Source organism: Equus przewalskii, chromosome X, assembly GCF_037783145.1.
Source record: "Equus przewalskii isolate Varuska chromosome X, EquPr2, whole genome shotgun sequence".
NCBI classification, from domain to species: domain Eukaryota; kingdom Metazoa; phylum Chordata; class Mammalia; order Perissodactyla; family Equidae; genus Equus; species Equus przewalskii.
Genome location: NC_091863.1, coordinates 44,410,668 through 44,426,406, shown reverse-complemented (window position 1 = coordinate 44,426,406; position 15,739 = coordinate 44,410,668).

Genomic DNA, 15,739 nt, shown 5'->3' with positions numbered 1-15,739 from the left:
AAAAAAGACACAATTTTAAGTATCATGAAATAGGCATAAATTTAACAAAAGTATACAAGACTTCTTCAGAGAAAATTATCAGATTTTATTAGAGAATTTTAAAAGTCAAAATTTCAATATGGAAGTATGCTTGGCTTCAGCTTATCTTCGTTTGAACCTATAATATCTCTTTACCTATAAAATAAATATGTCAGCTGAGAACATTACTTAACAGAACTTTATTTAGATGAAACTTCAGTTATTCAACAGACATTTAAGTTTAGCATTTCCTAAAATGGACTTGTAGGGGATCAGAATTTATTGCCCCAAAATGTGTCTCTTTGGATTATTTTTAACAAAAGATTCAAGAGGGGCCAGCCCCATGGTGTAGTGGTTAAGTTTGGCACACTCTGCTTCAGCAGTCCAGGTTTGTGGGTTTGGATTCTGGGCATGGACCTACACCAATCGTTAGCCATGCTGTGGTGGTGACTCGCATATAAAGTAGAAGAAAACTGGCACAGTTGTTAGCTCAGGGCTAATCTTCCTCAGCAAAAAAAAAAAAAAAAAAAAAAAAACAGACTAGGGAAGAAACTGTGACCTTCCTCCTAACTACCTAAAAGAATTTAACATAGAAGGTCTATCTCAGGAAAGAGCTACAACCACAGATAACTCTAGGTGTGGTAGACAGGAAGGCACCAACAAGTCCACGGCCCAGCAAACATTTGTTTACCAAACATTTGCTTTTCTATCTCCATGTGAATTGCCTTCCTCCCTTTTGAAGTCCCAAATCACTACCCCCAATATCCTCCTTTGTCTTTAGCTGAAGATGATATTTAAGGTGGTGGCTTCAGCCATTTTGGAGAGTTACTAAGTTTTCCTGGGTTTCTCCCATGTATACATGTTATTAAACTTTGAATTTCTCCTGTTATTCTGTCTCATGTCAGTTTAATTCTTAGACCAGCCAGAAGAACCTAGAGGGTAGAGGAATAGTTCTTCCTCCCCTACAGACTAAAGCTGGAACCCTAAGGTTGACTTTGTGGTTTATATCCAGTTAAACTTCTGTATATACATTGAAGGTACACTTTGGGGCATATTAACAATTTTTTTAGGAGAATGACATCATCAAAACGGCAAAATAGGAATTTTCTACCATCTTCCCCTGAACAAAGGCCAATTTTCACAATAAGTCACAGACAAGAGTGCCTTTGCGGAAGTCTGGAAGTTCAGTGCAGAAGTTTCAGCACACCATTGGAGCAAAAGACAATCTCATATTGGATGCACTGAAGAGAGTAAGAGGAACAGTTTCACTTTACCCATATCACCTTTCCCCAAAGGCAAAACAGTTCGGTGCCAAAAAAGAAATACTTGGCCCATGATCTCTCCCACCAGGGAAAGTGAGAGTGTATAAGTGAGTGCTTGACTTCTCCAGCTGTGCAAGATGCTACCAAAGAAGTGCATTTCTTTCTTGCCCCATCCAGAATACTGAGTCCTGAACTGCATGATTGAGGGGAGGGGAGGGACTGGGAAAACAGCAGCCAAGGCTTGGAATAGAACATATCAAATGGATGAAGATGTCACTGACCAGTTTATAAACTCCATCAGGAAGCCCACACATGAGCAACTAGGAAGCCTTGCCTGTGAATCCCCCAACTGGCACCCCCCCAACACTCTGAGTGCCTCACTCACACACATTCCCATCCTATAGCTGAGGGCAGCAAGAGCAAGCCTTTGCAGTTAAGAGCGAACAAGTGTGGAGCAGACATATACATAGAAAAGGTCTGAGAAATACTCAGAATCTCTAACAGGACTGACAGCAGGGATTTGTCTCCCGAAGCCAGACAGTAAAGATAACAAGAGGTGACCACTCCTTCAAATACTAAGAAAGCAATGCAAAACTTTAAGGAACATGAAAAATCAAGGAACCATGACACCACGAAAGAAACACAATAATTTTCCAGTAACTGACCTCAAAGAAATGGAGGTCTGTGATTTGACCAATAAAGATTCAAAATAGATATCTAATGAAGTTCAATGAGCTACAAGAAAACACAAAAGGAAAATTCAATGAAATCAGGAAAAAAATATGAACAAAATGAGAAGTTTAACAGAGATAGAAAACATAAAAAGGAACCAAATAGAAATTCTGGAGCTCAAGAACATAATTAATGAAATTAAAAATGCAATAGAAAGCATCAACAGTAGATTTGATGAGGCAGAAAAAGAATGTGTGAAGTAGAAGACAGGTCACTTGCAATTATCCAGTCAGAGGAGAACAAAAGTATAATAAAAATAATTAAAAAGAGTGAATACAGCCTACATAAACTAAGGGATACTTGTGATTTAAACAATCTTAAACATTTAAACATGTTATTGGAGGTCCAGAAGGAGAAGAGAGGGAGAAAGGGGCAGAAAGATTATTTAAAGAAATGATGATTGAGAACTTCCCAAATCTGGGAAGAGATGTAGATGCCCAAGTTCATGATGCTCATAGCTGCCCCCAAGTTTTCAACTCAAAAACATCCTTTCCAAGACATAATATAATAAAACTAACTTAAATCATATAGAATTTTTAAAACATCAAGAGAAAAACATATCTTCACATAAAAGGGAATCCCTATAAAGTTATCAGTGGATTCTCAGTAGAAACCTTGCAGCCAGAAGACAGTGGGAAAATATATTCAAAGTGCTGAAAGAGAAAAAAATTGTCTACTAAAAATACTTGACACAGCAAAGCTGTTCTTCAGAAGTGAAGGGGAGAAAAAGTTTCCCATAAAAACAAAAGTTGATGAAACTCATCACCATTAGCCCTGCTTACCAAAAATTGCTGAAAGGAGCTCTTCAAGTTGAAATGATAGGATGCTACAGTAACATGAAAACATATGAAAATATGAAACATGCTGGTTAGGGTAAGTACATAGTTAAATTCAGATATTCCAATACTATAATATAGTGCTGTGTTAATCATTTAACTCTAACATAAATGTTAAAGGACACAGTATTTAAAATAACTACAGCTACAAAAATTTAATGAATACAAAATATAAAAAGACGTAAATTGTGACATTAAAATACAAAATGTGAGGGAGGGAAGAAAAAGATAACGTTTTTGTATACAAAGTTAAGTTGTTATCAGCTTAAAATAGACTACTATAAGATGTTTTATGTAAGTCTCAAGGTAACCACAAAGCAAAATATAGTTGATACACAAAAGATAAAGGAAAAAGAATCAAAAGGGCATCATGGAAAACCATCGATGCAAAAAAGAAGACAGCAAGAGAAGAAGAAAGGAACAAGGGAACTACAAAACAGCAAGAAAACAATAGTAAGTCCTTACATATCAGTAATTACTCTAAGTGTAAATGAATTAACTACTCAAATCAAAAGGCATAGAGTGGATTGTTGGGAAGATGGTGGTGTGGGAAGACTCTGAACTCACCTCTTCCTACAGAAACAAAAAATCAACAACTTTCTGTGAAAAATTACCTCAGAGAGGGAACTGGAAACTGGATAAAAAGAACCCCCTCAACAAGGGACAACACTGACAGAGGTGGAAGAGGCAGAAATATCCCTTTTCTGAGGCAAAAAACACATTCTAGCTGCAGTGATTCATGGCTGGGGGCAATTGTAAGGCATAGAGCTTTTCTTGGAGGAGGAGGGGATCTGAGCAGAAGAGCTATGCTACAATAAGCAGACTTTGAATTCAGCACAACTGAGATGAGTGCCATAATATCTAGCTTTGCTGGCTACTAAAACCAATGGAGAATACCCCTAGAAAAGCTACCATACATAAGAGAAAGAAAAGCCTGCTCTTAAAGAGCCCAAGCACAGATTCACCCATTCCACAAACCAGTACAAACTCACCAGAAAGAAAGGTGTATAGTCCTTTGGTAAAAGAGACTAACTTGAAAAGCTCTGTGCACATCTCACAGAGGCAAGTGGTGGCTGGGGCCACCTCTCCAGGGACTGAGACACTGGTGGCAGCCATTATTGTGACCTAGCACAGGCGTGCTGACACAAACACTGACAGATGTCATTGAATTTATTCATCTGGCACTTTAGCACAGGGGTTTGCTCTATACTAGAGCACCAATGTAATCCAGCTCAGCCAGAGCAGGCAGCCCACCCAACGGCCTGGTGTCACCCACCAGCAAGCCCCCAGGTAACTTGTGGGCCCATGTATGTGGGGTGAGTGGAACCATTGCAGTGGGGCAAGTGGGTCTGCCTTGGTGGGTCAGAGCATGTATACAGGGCGGGACTGCAATGGCATGGTGTGTGGGTCCTTGAGGAGTGGGGCATATTGCCCCTGGTCATCTCAAACAGCCATGCAGGGGATCTTCCCCACCTTCCAAGACCTGAAATGACTGTGTGCTGCCATGCCTGGGGCTGAACTCCATCCAGCTATGCTCCCAAGAGAGCTGACAAGAGCCTCACAGGCCAGAGTTCTGCAGCAATTACGAGCCCCTGAGCCTAGCAACCAACTGTGCTGGGGGCCTGGGTCACTTGACAGCCAAATTGAAGTAGGTGTGAGCTATTAGACCTTGCAGCCAGCTGTGCTGGGGCTTTTCCCATGCAATAAAGAAACAAAAGAGACCACAGCAACTGCACACAGCTGAGCCTTACCACCAGCAAGCCTGGGGCCCAGTCTAATATACCTGTGAATCTGTAGCAATAGCAACCCCACCAAAAGAGAAGGGCACACATAGCCAACACGGGGGACAATCCTTGTACATATGGAACTGGTGACAAGCAGGAGGCACATTGCTGGGTCTCATAAGGCATCTCTTACTTAAGGCCCCATCTCCAAGACAAGGAGATGCAGCTGATCGACCTAATACTTAGATACAAGCACAGAGAAGTGGAAAAATGAGGAGACAAAGGAATATGTTCCAAAGAAGGGAACAGGACAAATCCTCAGAAAAAGAACTAAACAAAACTGAGATAAACAGTCTACCTAAAAAAGAGTACAAACTAATTGTCACAAGGATGCTCACTGATCTCGGGAGAAGAATAGATGAACACAGTGAGAATTTCAACAAAATTGGAAAATATAAAAAAGAACCCATTAGAACTGAAGAATACAATAATGGAAATAAAAAATTCACTAGAGGGAATCAGTAGCAGAGTAGATGACACAGAACAACAGATCAGTGAGCTGGACAAAAGAGTAAAGGAAATCACTCAAGCTGACAGAAAAAAGAAAAAATTAAAAAGAATGAGGACAGTCTAAGGGACTTTTGGGACAGCATCAAGCATACTAACACCCATATTATAGGTGTCTCACAAAGAGAAGAGAGAAACAAAGGGGCATAGAAACTATTTGAAGAAATAATAGCTGAAGCTATCCTAACGTAAGAAAGGAAACATTCAGATACAGGAAGCACAAAGAGCGCCAAACAAGATGAACCCAAAGAGGCAGACACCAAAACACATTATAATTAAAATGTCAAGAATTAAAAATTTTTTAAAAATCCTAAAAGTTGCAAGAGAAAGGCAAGTTACATACCAAAAAACCTCCATGAGGCTATCAGCTGACTTCTCAGCACAAACCTTACAGGCTATAAGGGAGTGGCACAATATATTTAAAGTGCTGAAAGGAAAAAGCCTACAGCCAAGAATACTCTACCCAGCAATGTTATCATTCAGAATGGAAGGACAGATAAAGAATTTCCAGACAAGCAAAAAGTAAAAGAGTTTATCACCAATAAATCCGCCTTACAACAAATGTTAAAGGGACTTTTTTAAGTGCAAAATAAAGGACCACAAATAGTAGTAAGAAAAGTAACAAAGAAAAAATATCACTGGCAAAGGCAAATACACAGTAAAGGTAGCAGATCAACCACCTATAAAGCTAACATGAACTTCAAAAGACAAAAGTCCCAAAAATACCTATCTCTATGATAAGAGGTTAAAGGATACATACACACAATAAAGAGGTTAAATATAATATCAGAAACATAAAATGTATGGGAAGGGGAGTAAAAGTATAAGGCTTTTAGTAACAGGTCAAACTTGAGAGACCATCAATTTAATAAAGATTGCTATTTACATAGGTTATTATGTATGAACCTCATGGTAATCACAAATAAGAAACCTATAATAAACACAGAAAAATTAAGAGTAAGGAACCCAAACATAATACTAAAGAAAGTCATCAAATCATAAGGGAAGAGAACAAGAGAAGAAGAAAGGAACAGAGAAAAACTACTAACATATCCAGAAAAAAACTAACAAAATTGCAATAAGTGTACACTTATCAATAGCTACTTTAAATGTCAATGTACTAGATGCTTCAATCAAAAGATGTATGGTGGCTAAATGGATTAAAAGAAGAAGACCCACATATATGCTGCATACAAGAGGCACACTTCAACCTAAAGAGACTCAAAAACTGAAAGTGAAGAGATGGAAAAAGATACTGCATGCAAATGGCATTGAAAAGAAAGCTGGGATAGCAATACTTATATCAGACAAAATAAGCTTTAAAGAAAATGTAACAAGAGACAAGGGCACTACATCACGATAAAGAGAACAATCCAATAGGACAATATAACACTTGTAAATATCTATGTATCCAACATAGGAGCACTTAAATATATAAAGCAATTATTGACAGACGTAAAGGGAGAAATAGATGGTAACACAATATTAGTAGGAGACTTTAACACTTCACTTAAATCAATGGATATCTCATCCAAACAGATGATCATAAGGAAACACTGACATTAAATGACACAATAGACCAGAAGACATAGTACATATATACAAAGGATTCCATCCAAAAACCACAGAATATACATTCCTTTCAAATGCACATGGAACACATTCCAGAATGGAAAAGCCACAGATATGTTGAGATTAAACAAAATGCTACTGAACAACTATTGGGTCAAAGAAGAAATCAAAAAATATCTGGAGAGAAATTAAAATGAAAATACTACACGCCAAAATATAGAAGGATACAGCAAAAGCAGTACTAAGAGGGAAATTTATATCAATACATGCCTACCTCCAATAAGAAGAAAAATCTCCAATAAACAATCTAACAGTGCACCTAAGGGAACTAGAAAAAGAAAAACAAACAAAGCCCAAAATCAGAAGAAGGAAGGAAATAATAAAAATCAGAGCAGAAATAAATGAAATAGACATTTAAAAAATAGAAAAAAATCAATGAAACTAAGAGCTGGTTCTTTGAAAAGATAAACAATATTGAAAAACCTCTAGCTACAGTCACAAAAAAAGAGAAAAGGTTCAAATAAATAAAATCAGAAATGAAAGAGGAGAAAATATAATGGATACATCAGGAATACAAAGGATTGTAAAAGAACACTCCAAAAACTACACAACAAAAAGCACAAAAATGAACTCACAAGGGATTAAAGACTTGAATACAAGACCCAAAACCATGAAACTTCTAGAAGAAAACATATGCAGTACACTCTTTGACGTCGGTCTTAGCAGCATCTTTTCAAGTACCATGTCTGACCCGGCAAGGGAAACGAACGAAAAAATAAACAAATGGGACTACATTAAACTAAAAACCTTCTGCACAGCAAAGGAAACAATCAACAAAACGAAAAGACAACCTAACAATTGGGAGAAGATATTTGCAAACCATATATCAGATAAGGGGCTAATATCCAAAATATACAAAGAACTAATACAGCTCAACAACAAAAAAACCCAACAACCTAATTAAAAAACGGGCAAAAGATCTGAACAGAGATTTCTCCAAAGAAGACATACGGATGGCCAACAGCCATATGAAAAGATGCTCAACATCATTAGCTATCAGGGAAATGCAAATCAAAACTGCAATGAAGTATCACCTCACTCCGGTCAGAAAGGCTATAATTAACAAGACAGGAAACAACAAGTGTTGGAGAGGATGTTTAGAGAAGGGAAGACTTGTTCACTGCTGGTGGGAATGCAAACTGGTGCAGCCACTATGGAAAGCAGTATGGAGCATCCCCAGAAAATTAAGAATAGATCTACCATATGATCCAGCTATCCCACTGCTGGGTATTTATCCAAAGAACTTGAAAATGCAAAGGCATAAAGATACATGCACCCCTATGTTCATTGCAGCATTATACACAATAGCCAAGACTTCGAAGCAACCTAGGTGCCCATCAAGGGAAGATTGGCTAAAGAAGATGTGGTATACATACACAATGGAATACTACTCAGCCATAAGAAATTATGAAATCCAGCCATTTGTGACAACATGGATGGACCTTGAGGGTATTATGCTAAGTGAAATAAGTCAGAGGGAGAAAGTCAAATACTATATGATCTCACTCATAAGTAGAAGACAAAAACGATAAACAAACACATAGCAACAGAAATTGGATTGGTTGTTACCATAGGGGAGGGGGGTTGCGGGAAGGGCAAAAGGGGTGATTAGGCTCACATGTGAGAGGATGGACTATACTGTTTTTGGGTGGTGAACTTGAAGTAATCTACACAGAATTCAAAACATATTACAATCTACATCTGAAAGCTATATGATGTTATAATCCAATGTTGCTGCAATAAAAAAATAAACAATTTTTTAAAAAGTTATATGCCAACAAATTGGATAATCAAGAGGTAACAGACAAATTCTTAGAATCATACAACCTTCCAAAACTGAATAAAGAAGAAATGGAGAATTTGAATAGACCAATCACGAGTAGTGAGATTGAAACTGTAATCAAAAACCTCACAAAAAAACAAAAGTCCAGGACCAGAGAGCTTCCCTGGTGAAAACTACCAAACATTCAAGGAAGACTTAAAACCTATCCTTCTCAAACTCTTCCAAAAAACTGAAGAGGAGAAGAAGCTTCCTAATTCATTCCATAACACCAACATTACCCTGATACCAAGATCAGACAAGGACAATATAAGAAAATTATAGGCCAATATCACTGATGAACGTAGATGGAAAGATCTTCAACAAAATACTAGCAAATTGAATACAATACATTAAAAGGATCATACACCATGATCAAGTGGGATTTATTCCAGGGATGCAGGGATGGTTCACCCTCCACAAATCAATCAACGTGATACACCACACCAACAAAATGAAGAACAAAAATCACATGATCATCTCAATAGTTGCAGAGAAAGCATTTGACAACACACAGCATCTATTTATGATAACTGAATAAAATGGGTATTGAAGGAAAGCACGTCAACATAATAAAAGCCATATGTGACAAATCCACAGCTAATATCATACTTAACAGTAAAAAACTAAAAGATACCCTTTTAAGAACCAGAACTACACGATGCCTACACTTTGCCACTCTTATTTAACATAGTATTGGAAGTTCTGTCAGAGCAATCAGGCAAGAAAAAGAAATAAAAGGGACCCAAAGTGGAAAGGAAGACTCAAAACTGTCACTATTTTCAGATGACATGATTTTTTATACAGAAAACCCTAAAAATTCCACCAAAAAACTATTAGAAATAATAAACAAATACACTAAAGTTGCAGGATACAAAATTGACATACAAAAATCAGTTGTGTTTCTGTACTCTAACAATGAAATAGCAGAAAGAGAAATTAAGAATACAAGCCCTTTTACAATCACAACAAAAAGAAGAAAATACCTAGGAATAAATTTAACCAAAGATGTGAAGGATGTGTACACTGAAAAGTATAAACATTGTTGAAAGAAATCGAAGACGACACAAAGAGATGGAAAGATAATCCATGCTCATGGATTGGAAGAATTAACATAGTTAAAATGTCCACGCTTCCTAAAGGAATCTACAGATTCAATGCAATCCCTATCGAAATCCCAACAACAGTTTTCACAGAAATAGAACAAAGAATCCTAAAATTTATATGGAACAACAAAAGACCCTGATTAGCCATGGAATCCTGAGAAAAAAATACTGGAGGCATCACACTTCTGAATTTTAAAATATACTACAAAGCTATAGTAATCAAAACAACAAGGTACTGGTACAAAAGCAGACACACAGATCAACGGTACAGGATCAAGACCCCAGAAATAAACCCACACACCTATGGACAGTTAATTTTCCACAAGGGAGCCAAGAACACACAATGGAGAAAGGATGGTCTCTTCAATAAATGGTGTTGGGAAAACTAGTCAGCCACATGCAAAAAAATGAAAGTAGACCATTATCTCACACCATACACAAAAATTAACTCAAAATGGATTAAAAACTTAAATGTAAGTCCTGAAACCATAAATCTTCTAGAAGAAAACATATGCAGTACACTCTTAAACATTGGCCTTAGCAGCATCATTTTGAATACCATGTGTCACCCAGCATGGGAAATCAGAGAAAAAGTAAACACATTAGACTATATTAAACTACAAAACTTCTTCACAGCAAAAGAAATCATCAACAAAATGAAAAGGCAACCTAACAATTAGGAGAAGATATTTGCAAACCATATATCTGATAAGGGGTTAATATCCACATAAAGAACTCATACAACTCAACAATAAAGAAACAAGCAACCCAATTTAAAAATGAGCAAAAGATCTGAATAGACATTTTTCCAAAGAAGATATACAGATGGCCAACAGGTATATGAAAAGATGTTCAACATCACTAATTATTAGGGAAATACAAATCAAACCTCAATGAGATATTGCCTGTCAGAATGGCTATAATTAACAAGACAAGAAATAACAAGTGTTGGAGAGGATGTGGAATAAAGGGAACCCTCACACACTGCTGGTGGGAATGCAAACTGGAGCAGCCACCATGGAAAACAATATTGAGATTCCTCAAAAAATTCACAATAGAACTACCATATGATCTAGCTATTCCAGTTCTGGGTATTTGTGCAAAGAACACGAAGACAGGAATTCATTAAGATATTTGCACCTCTATGTTCATTGCAGCACTATTCACAATAGCCACAACTTGGAAACAACTTAAGTGCCCATCAACGGATGAATGGATAAAGAAGATGTGGTATATATACACAATGGAATACTACTCAGCTATAAAAAGATGAAATATTGCCATTTCTGACAGCATGGATAGACTTTGATGGTATCATGCTAAGCAATATAAGTCAGATGGTGAAAGTCAAATATCGTCTGATTTCACTCATAAGTAGGAGATAAAAAGAACAACAATAACAACAAACAGACACAGAGATTAAATTGATGGTAACCAGAGGGAAAGAGGGGACGGAGGAGGACAAAAGTGGTGATAGGGCATATGTGTATGGTGACAGATGTTCATTAGTGTTTGGGTGGTGAACATGATGTAGTCTACACAGAAATCGAAATATAATGATGCACACCTGAAATGTATATAATGCTATAAACTAATGTCACCTCAATATAAAAAATAAAGAAAGAAAAAATCTTTATGATTAAAAAAAGGCATAAAGTGGTTGAATGGATAAAAAACAAGATCCAGCTATCTGCTGCCTATGAGAGATTCACGTAAGCTTTAAGGACAAACATAGTCTGACAGTGAAAGGATAGGAAAAGATATTCCATTCAAAAGGAAATCGAGAGGGCAGATAGCTATAGTCATATCAGACAAAATAGACCCTAAGTAAAAAACTATAACAAGAGACAAGGAAAGCTGTTATATAAGGGTAAATGGGTCAATTTATCAAGAGGAAATAACAATTTTAAATATATATGTACCAAAATTTGTAGCACCTAAATATATTGAGCAAATACTAACACATCTGAAAGGGGAAACAGACAATACAATAATAGTAGAAAACTTCAATATCTGACTTACAGATAAAACATTCTCACAGAAAGTCACTGAGGAAACATTGGACTTGAACTATACTTTGGACCAAATGGATTTAACAGACACATACAGAACATTCCATCCAACAACAGCCAAATACACATTCTTCTCAAGCATACACAGGACACTCTCCAAAATGGATCATATATTAGGTCACAAAACAAGGCTTAGCAAATTGAAAAAGACTGAAATTATATCAATATCTTTTCTGGTCACAATGGTATGAAACTAGAAATTAATAACCAGAGAAAAACTGGAAAATTCACAGACGTGGAAATTAAACAACACATTCCTGATCAATGAATGGGTCAAAGAAAAAAACCTATAAGGAAATTAAAAAATATCTTGAAGCAAATGAAAATACAACATACCAAAACTTATGAGATACAGTAAAAGCCATTCTAAAATGGATGTTTATATGGATAAATGCAAATATTAAGAGAATAGAAAGATCTCAAAAAATATAACCTTATACTTCAAGGAACTAGAAAAAGAAGAACAAACTAAGCCCAAAGTTAGCAGAAGGAAGGAAATAATAAAGATTAAAGCAAAAATAAATGAAGTAGAGACTAGAAAAACCATGGAAAATTCAACAAAACTAAGAGTTGGTTTCTTGAAAAGATAAACAAAATAGAGAAACCATGAGCTACACTAAGAAAAAAGGAGAAAAGACTCAAATAAATAAAATTGTAAATGAAAGAAGAAACATTACAACTGATATCCCAGAAATACACCGAATCATAAGACAATTATATGCCAACAAATTGGAAAACCTAGAAGAAGTGGATCAATACCTAGAAACATACAACCTATGAAGACTGAATCATAAAAAATAGACAATCTGAACAGACTAATAACCCGTAAGAAAACTGAAGCAGTAATCAAAAATCTCCTAATAAAGAGAGTCAGCAGGGTGCAGTGGTCAAAAATCTCCCAATTAAGAAGGGCTGAGGACCAGATGGTTTCACTGGTGAATTTTACTAAAAATTTAAAGAAAAATTAATGCCAATTCTTCTAAAACTCTTCCAAAAAGTTGAAGAATTGTGAACATTCCCAAACCCATTTTTTATGAGGCCAATGTTACTTGGTTAGCAAAGCCAGATAAAGACACTACAAGAAGAGAAAACTGTCAGCCAATATCCCTGATAAATATAGATGCAAAAATTTTCAACAAAATGCTAGCAAACTGAAATCATCAGCGTATTAAATGGATCATACACCAATCAAGAGGAAATTATCCCTGGAATGCAGGTTTGGTTCAACCTATGGAAATCAATAAATGTGATACACATTAACAGAATGAAAGATAAAAATCATATAAGCATCTCAGATGCAAAAGAAGCATTTGACAAAATTCAACAACTTTTTATGACAAAAACTCCCAACAAATTGGGTATAGAAATAATGTACCTCCACATAATAAAGGCCATCTACAACAAGCCCACAGTTAACATCATACTCAATGGTGAAAGACTGAAAGCTTTTCCTCTAAGATCTGGAACAAAACAAGGGTTTCAACTCTCACCACTCCTATTCACCATAGTACTAGATATCCCAGCCAGAGCAACTACGCAAGAAAAAGAAACAAAAGGCATTCAAATCAGAAAGGAAAATTGGATATCCACATGAAAAGAACGCAATTGATCTATTATCTTAAATCACACACATAGAACAACTCAAAGCGAATTAAAGACTTAAATGTAAGACCTTAAAAAGTAACCCTCCTAGAAGAAAACACAGGTGAAAAGCTCTGTGACATTGGCCTCGGCAATAATATTTTGTATATGATACCAAAAGCACAGGCTAAAAAAGCAAAAATAAACAAGTGGGATTACATCATAACTAAAAAGATTCTGCAAGGCAAAAGAAACAATCAACAAAATGAAAAGGCAGCCTAGGGAACGATAGAAAATTTTTGCAAATCATATATAGGATAAGGGGTTAATATCCAAAATATATAAGGAACTCATTCAACTCAATAGCAAAAAGAAAATAATCCGATTAAAAAATAAACAAAGGACCTGAATAGATATTGTTGCAAAGAAGACAAACAAATGGCCAACAAGTACATGAAAAGATGGTCAACATCACTAATCATCAGGGAAATGCAAATCAAAGCCACAATGAGATATTATCTCACACCTGTTAGAATGGCTATTATCAAAAAGACAAGAGATAACTGTTGGCAGAGATATAGAAAAAAGGAAATTTTTGTGTACTGTTGGTGGGAATGCAAATTGGTACTGCCTCTATGGAAAACAGTATTGAAGCTCCTCAAAATAGTAAAAATACAATTATCATATGATCCAGCAATCCCACTTCTGGTTATACACCCAAAGAAAATGCAATCAGTATCTCAAAGAATTATCTGCACCCCCATGTTCACTGCAGCCTTAATCACAATAACCAAGACATGCAAATGACCTAAGTGTCTATCAATGGGTGAAAGTATTAAAAAATGTGATATTATATAAATAACTATATAATTATATAGACACACATATGTATATAATGGTATATATAATAATGGTGTGTCTATATACATATATATATAACAATTATGGCATATACACAGAATATAATAATGGCATATATATTATTCAACCATAACAATGAAGGAAATTTTCCTAATTGCGACAACACAGATGGACTTTGATGGCATTATGCTAAGTGAAATAAGTGAGAGAGTGAAAGGCAAATACTCTATGATCTCACTTAGCTGTTGAATTTTAAAAAGACAAACTCATGGAAACAGAGACTAGAATGGTGTTTGCTGGGGAATGGGGGAAATGGGGAGATGTTGGTCAAAGGGTACAAACTTCCAGTTATAAGATGTATAGGTTCTAAGGATTTAATGTACAGCATGGTGACTATAGTTAACAATACCGTATTATATACTTGAAAGTTGCTAAGAGAGTAGATATTAGGTGTTCTCATCACACAAAAAAAGGTAATTTTGTGACGTGATGGATGTGTCATTTAACCTTATTGTGGCAATCATTTAGAAATACATATGTGTAGCAAATCATCACACTGTACACCTTAAACTTATACAATGTTATATGTCAATTACATCTCAAGAAAAATTTTTTTAAAGATAAAAATCTATTTTTTAAACACAACACTGCTTTCAGTCTATAAGGAGACAAAGGGTGCTTAAGTTCAAAAGAGATTAAGTCAAATAACCTATTTAAATGTGATTTTAAGTAAGAAGTAAAAATTCTATATAGTGTTAGTAAAAGTCCAACGAAACAAATATTTAAGAAACAAAAGAAATATTAAAACAAGTGTTATTTAAATTTTTTTACTGGGAATAATATCCTAAATACAGGATAGCTAAAACAGTAATGTCATACTTGGAACTGCTTAATGAAGTAAAAAGAATGGCCAGTATTACATTAATTTTGTTTCTATTGTTTAAAAGTATAAAAATATTTATTTAGGTTATATCCCTAATATGGTTATTTTAAGTAGGGCAACCATTTGTCTCTGCTTTTACCTGTACTCCTGGTATAATTATAAAGAGTTTCTCTAAATGCTTGAAAGCATTTCAGTATGTAAAATAAATTATACAGTCACACTAGTTTTCAGCCATTATCATAATTGGCAACATCAAAATGTGAAGGAAAAATAGTAACATTTCTCATATTGGAGGGAAAGGAGGAAGAAGGAGGAGGAGGAGGGAGGCATAAGGGAGGGGTCCTGGAAGAGCCAAATATATAGATATAGAGATTATTTTTTTTAAAGATTGGCACCTGAGCTAACAACTGCTGCCAATCTCTTTTTTTTCTCTGCTTTGTCTCCCCAAACTCCCCCGTACATAGTTGTATATCTTAGTTGCAGGTCCTTCTAGTTGTGGGATGTGGGATGCCGCCTGAATGTGGCCTGACGAGCGGTGCCATGTCCGCGCCCAGGATCCGAACCCTGGGCCGCCGCAGCGGAGCCCACGAACTTAACCACTCAGCCACGGAGCCAACCCCTATAGATTATTTTTTGTTTCTAAAAT